The sequence below is a fragment of the Falco biarmicus genome, chromosome 4, assembly GCF_023638135.1.
Source record: "Falco biarmicus isolate bFalBia1 chromosome 4, bFalBia1.pri, whole genome shotgun sequence".
NCBI classification, from domain to species: Eukaryota; Metazoa; Chordata; class Aves; order Falconiformes; family Falconidae; genus Falco; species Falco biarmicus.
In genome coordinates, this window is record NC_079291.1 from 46,008,156 (window position 1) to 46,014,155 (window position 6,000).

A 6,000-nucleotide genomic window follows, 5' to 3' on the forward strand; every position below is an offset into this window, starting at 1 on the left:
TGCATAAAAAGAACTTCAAAAAAGAAATTAACTTAACTAGTGCTGAAAATAACTAGCTACAATAAGGTTGGAGGGGCAGGGGGGAAGCAGCTCAGTATTTTGGTTGCTGCATGCCCTGTGAGAAAACAAAAAGCCTCACACAGAAACTACTGTGATTCAAGGGAGTTGTGGGTTTACTTTACGTTATCTTCCTCTTTCCTTTTTATTATGGAATGATAATATGAAAGGCCATTTTTAATGGCGTATTACAGGTTCAAATATGCAAATTCAAGACTATAATTTCTAAACTAAGTCTGCTAACCTACACAGCATTTAAGGGCTAGACTGTGAACTGAGACTACAACACACACATTAAAAAGCTTCAACGAGATATAGTTAACGGAGAAAAAAAGAAACTTGAGCACAAGGCAGTGTAAATTGAAGAGCAAAAGACTGGCAATGAAAGGTAAGATGTATCGTGTATCACATCAATTTTAATTCAGGCACAGAACTAGGCAAGTCATTTAACAGAGCATGACTTTCGGACAAAATAAACAAGCCAATCCCTCCCATTGTTTCAAATCTGCCACACTGGCGACTTTACCAGTCTTTCCAAAACTCTCTTAAGCTGCTTTCAAACACTTCCCTCCACATCGTGCCAATATCAGCCACGTCAGATCACTTAAAACTTGTGATATGCTGTTACATTACTACCAATATAAGACGTTCTAGCGGGTTCATAAACTGGCAGGCCCCAGCACCAGCTATGCACAAACACTGCACCCGTTTGCTGCAGCCTGAGAGCAAATGAGAACCCCTTCGGCTCCCAGGTTCCTGCCCAAATCTAAGGAGGACGGCACAACGTATTTGCACTTTTATGAAAGCAGCACGAAGGTTTATGAAACCGCGCTTAAGGTCTAAGGGTCAGGAGCTCAGCGCGTAGCTCTGCCTGACGCTGGCGGGTGATGTCACACCAGCCAACCGCTCCCACAGCTCTGCGCCACAAAACCTGAGGGCATCGGCCGCCACCCCTCATCTTACGGCCACGGGGGGGGAAGGGGAAGTGTAGTGAACTGTAGAAGTAACTTTCACGATTTGCAGAAGCCAGTGATACACACCCTTTCTGCAGATCTTTATTACACAGCACATCCGCTAACTGCCGCCGTTAACTCCCTGTCGCTGCTTCCGTGCGGGCGGGGGCCAGACGCCGCCTACCACAGCTGCCCCCGGCGCCCGCCCGGCGCCGCGCTCACACCGGGCGCGGCAGCCGCCTCCGCGGCCGCCCCGCACCGAGCGCCCCCGCAACCCCGCACCGCCGCCCCGGCCTCCGGCGGCGGGAGACACGCGGGCCCCCCACGCACCTCGGCGGCCCGCGGACCCCGCCGCAGGAGAAGGCCTTCCCCCCCGCCGGCCGGAGGCGCGGCTGCACCGCGGGCGCGGAATCCGCTGCCCCGTGACCGGGCGAGCCGCGGGCCCCGGGGGCGCGGAGGCCCAGCGGCAGGGCGTGGCGAGGGACCCCTCGGGCTCGCCAGGAGCCGGGCCGGGGCAGTCGCCCACCTCCGCACTGGGCTGCCGCCGGGAGCCACTGCCCCGCCGCCACCGCTTCCCGCCCGCCAGGGGAGCGACCTCCCCAGCCCCGCGCCGCCGCGGCCCGGCAGGAGGGAGCGGGTGCAGCGCGCCCCACGCCGTCCCCGCCGCCGCCCGCCCCAGGCCGCAACCCCCGCCGCCACGAGGGGAAGGGAACTTACAAACGCGCCCCTCTGCGTGCCTGCGTCACGCCTCCGCCACGTCACGGCGACGGCGCGGTGTGGCGTCACAGCCCGCGGGCAGGCCGTGTGCGTGTGGGCGGCCGGCGCTGCAGCGCCCGCCCGCGGCGCAGGCGCAGTGCGGGGCCGGGCAGGGGGTGTTGGCGGGAAAGCAGCGGCGGCTGCCGGGATGCTGGGGGCGGCGGGCTCCGTCGGGCCGTAGCCCCGCAGCCCCTGGGGCACAGCGCTGCAGGGCGGGCTCCCCAGGCACCACTGTGCTTCAAGCGAGGCCTTCCCTTCCCGACCAGCCCTCGGTGTGGGGGGAACAGGGCTCCCAGCTAGCCCCAAACCAGATGGTCATCATGCTGCACGTTAGGGGTGGTGGGATTGGGGATTTTGGGGAGGCAGACTAGAAAAATGAGTCTCTGGAAAGTACAGGAGTTCTTCTGGGAAATGGGTGTGAGGGACCTGCAGGCACTGGGTCAGAGGGGAGGACAGCTGGCTGAACACGAGCCAGCAGTGTGCCCAGGTGGCCAAGGCGGTGAAACAGCGTGGCCAGCAGGACAAGGGCAGCGATCGTCCCCCTGCACTGGGCACTGGTGAGGCCGCACCTCCATACTGTGTTCAGTTCTGGGCCCCTCACTGCAGGAGGGACGCAGAGGGGCTGGAGCGTGTCCAGAGACGGGCAGCGGAGCTGGTGAAGGGTCTGGGGCACAAGTCTGATGAGGAGCAGCTGAGGGAACTGGGGTGGTTTAGCCTGGAGAAATGAAGGGGAGACCTTATCACTGACTACACCTACCTGAAAGAAAGTTGTAGTGAGGTGGATGTCAGTCTCTTTTACCAAGTAACAAGTGATAGGATGAGAAGAAATGGCCTCAAGTTGTGCCAGGGGAGGTTTAGATAGGATATTATGGGACAGATCATCTTGAGTGCAATTATACAGCACATATAGGACAATCAGGTGATCAGGCCCAGCCAGCATTGGGTTTATGAAAGGCAGGTTCTGCTTCACTAACCTGATCTCCTATGACAAGATGACCTGCTTAGTGGATGAGGGAAAGGCTGTGGATGTTGTCTACCTGGACTTCAGTGAAGTCTTTGACACCATCTCCCACAGCATTCTCCTGGAGAAACTCGCTTGAATGGGCATGTGCTTCACTAGGTAAAAAACTGGCTGGATGGCCAAGCCCAGAGAGCGGTGGTAAACGGAGTTAAATCCAGTTGGTGACTAGTCACAAGTGGTGTTCCCCAGGGCTCAGTACTGGGGCCAGTTCTGTTTAATAACTTTATCGATGATCTGGATGAGGGTATTGAATGCACCCCCAGTAAATTTGTAGGTGACACCAAGCTGGGGGGGGGGAGTGTTGATCTGCTTGAGGGCAGGGATGCTCTGCAGAGGGATCTGCACAGGCTGGACCGATGGGCCAAGGCCAATTGCATGAGGTTCATGTATGTTGAAAGGAGAACTGCCGGGTCCTGCACTTGGGTCACAACAAGCCCAGGCAATGAATGCTACAGGCTTGGGGAAGGGTGGCTGGAAAGCTGCCTGACGGAAAAGGGCCTGGGGGGGTTGGCCAACAGCTGTCTGGCTGTGAGCTGGAAGTGTGCCCAGGGAGGTGTCTGTTTCTGGTTTTTTTTCCCCCAGATAACAAGTGATAGGACAAGAGGAAATGGCCTCAAGTTGCTCTAGGGGAGGTTTAGATTGGATATTAGGAAAAATTTCTTCACTGAAAGGGTGGTCAAGCATTGGAACAGACTGCCTAGGGAGGTGGTTGAGTCACCATCTCTGGAGGTATTTGAAAGATGTATAGATGTGCTGCTTAGGGAAACGGTTTAGTGGTGGACTTGGCAGTGTTAGGCTTACAGTTGGACTCAATGATCTTAAGGGTCTTTTCCGATCTAAATGTGTGACAGAAATAAGATAATAGCAGGCTGGGCAGGAGGGAGATGAGAAGGTACAGAAAAAGAAGGGAAGTATAGAATACGTAGGTGAGAAGAGGGAAATATGACATTCAGGGGGAAAAAAAAGGAATTTTTTTTCCTTCTTCTAGCCATCTGTCCTTCAACAAAGATGATCCTTATGGGGAAGAAAAGGACTTCTTCCTGCACAGCTTCAAGATTATTGGGCACTGGGGCCACTCCTTTTCCAGTATCATCCTGTGATGTGGGACTGTCTCCATCTTCACAACCTCCTCTCTCACATGTGCTCTGCCAGGACACCCCCATCTCCTGTAAGCCTGCACTCAGCACAGCTGTTCTGTTGTGCTGTAGCCCTTTGCTGGAAAAAGGGGATGACAGGAACACCCTATCCACTGCTGGAACAAAGAATCTGTGGAATAGCATTAGCACAGCTCCTGAGCAGTGGGAGCAAGCGAAAGGGGGGAAATGGGGTTCGGCTAAGCTTTCAATTCTGATAGGTGTTGCTATCATGTGCTTAGAATCATGATGCTGCTGTGGTATTAAGGCCAAAAGCACCAAAAATGGCAAAACGAAAAAAGGTCTGTGTGTGTGAGGATACAAAGAATATGTAATGCCTTCCAAATATCCACATTTCTCTACATGTACCTAAGGCTAAAATTTGAACAGTGTAAGTTTATACAGTATGCTAACAATTAGAAATATATTTAAAGTATATGTGCGGTTTTCTGCCAATCTGTTTCTGCAGCTCACCAGAAAGTGACAGCTAAGGAAGTAGATGCCCTGAAAACTTTTTCCAGTGTAGCCCAAACAATAAAAAACCTTAAAAGTTCAGGCTCTTTTTTAACTCAAATTTCATGGAAATGTAAGTGAATTAGTTATCTTGAACATAAGCACAGTTTTATGAATACAGTAACTTCACCTTGGCAAATGAAATGTGCAGTGATATAACAGACAGACTGGCACAAAGTCATTTTAGAACCAAGGTACATTTATGATACGATACTGTCCTTCAGTCATGTGTTCCACTTGGAGTCTCTGTATCTGAAATAACTGTTCCTGTGCTTCAGAATACTTAATTTAAAAGTAATTCATGATAACAGGAACCGAAGTTTAAACGTACTTCTTCACCTTTTTGTGTCTACTAAAGCTGAAGTGTTTTGCAGTTACAGAACCTATAAAATACAATTAATTTAAAGGTGAATCCTCCAAGTGGTCTTAAATAATTATAATTCCTTTTGATGTCATACAAGTCTTAACTGTTGCTTAAGCAAAACCATTACTGTATTCAGCGTGCGCTGCCTTTCTGAACCACAAAGGAGACCAAATTAGCATACGATGGTTCTTGATGTATTACATGCCACTTGGAGAGACACAAAATATTCATTCTGATATGCAAATGTGTTTGTGCTTTTACCAGCTATTAGTTTTCATTTAAAAATATAATAAAATACTACAATGGATTTATCTGTTGCTGGCGAAAAAGAAAAGAGATCTGACAACAATATAAACTCCCATTATAGACTGTTTTCAGTATTCACAGAAAAGATCAGTTATTTCTCATAGTGAGTATATTAATTTTGCTCAAACCTCACTTCATCATAAACTGTAGAAACTTTGTAGCAGCAGTAATTAATGTCAATCTGGAATATCGAGTTTTAAAACAATACTGGGAAAAATAATTCATTTTAACTTGTTGGAGGTAATATTTCATGTGGAGTAGCACCTTAACATCCTAGGTTATGATATTCTGAAGTACTGTTTTCTTGAATATTTTACGGAAAAGTATATTGGTGATCTCACTTCTATTTTACAGGCTTTTGTGAATTAGTTTTTCTTAAAAGCAAAGAAATAGAATTAGTTTATACTTCAAATTGAAAGTAAACAGAACTTAGTAACCAATGAACAATTAATACAATAGAAAAAAATGAAAGCTATGATACCTGATGAAGATATTACTTTCTCTCTTTTACAGCCTACGATGGACAAAGATACACTGTTTTAAAGATTGCATTGGTAATGATTTAGAATAAATATTATGTAGAGAACGTTCTTCCTCCATCATCTGTAACTATAAGACTGGTAGTGGACTATCACATAGAATAAACTGAAGACTGTACCTACATGATTAAGAATTTTATGATGTACAATACTAACGTGCACAGCTTAGAATTAGGATTAGTAGTTTAGGGTAATAAGCTGGCTACAAAAAATCATAGTATTAAAGTGCATATTAATTTTTTCACATTTAGCAATGTAGTTTATCTTCAGAATTAAATCAAGAGGTGTTTGTACAGTAATGCTTTTGCCATGTATCAGTGCAAGTGGAAATGCCAATACAATGTAATAAAGGGGGGAA

General features: G+C 48.5%; 1 protein-coding gene across 9 annotated transcripts in view; it reads right to left on the reverse strand.

The window, feature by feature from the left end:
• Nucleotides 1-1,839, reverse strand: part of ZNF438 (zinc finger protein 438) — a 57,741-nt gene extending 55,902 nt beyond the window's left edge. For 7 of the 9 annotated variants that reach the window (XM_056334277.1, XM_056334272.1, XM_056334276.1 and 4 more), the window contains exon 1: nucleotides 1,728-1,839. The gene's annotated coding sequence lies outside the window, so the exon portion shown is untranslated. The other 2 variants (XM_056334274.1, XM_056334271.1) reach the window with 2 other exon arrangements.
• Between the last annotated feature and the right edge of the window lie 4,161 nt (nucleotides 1,840-6,000).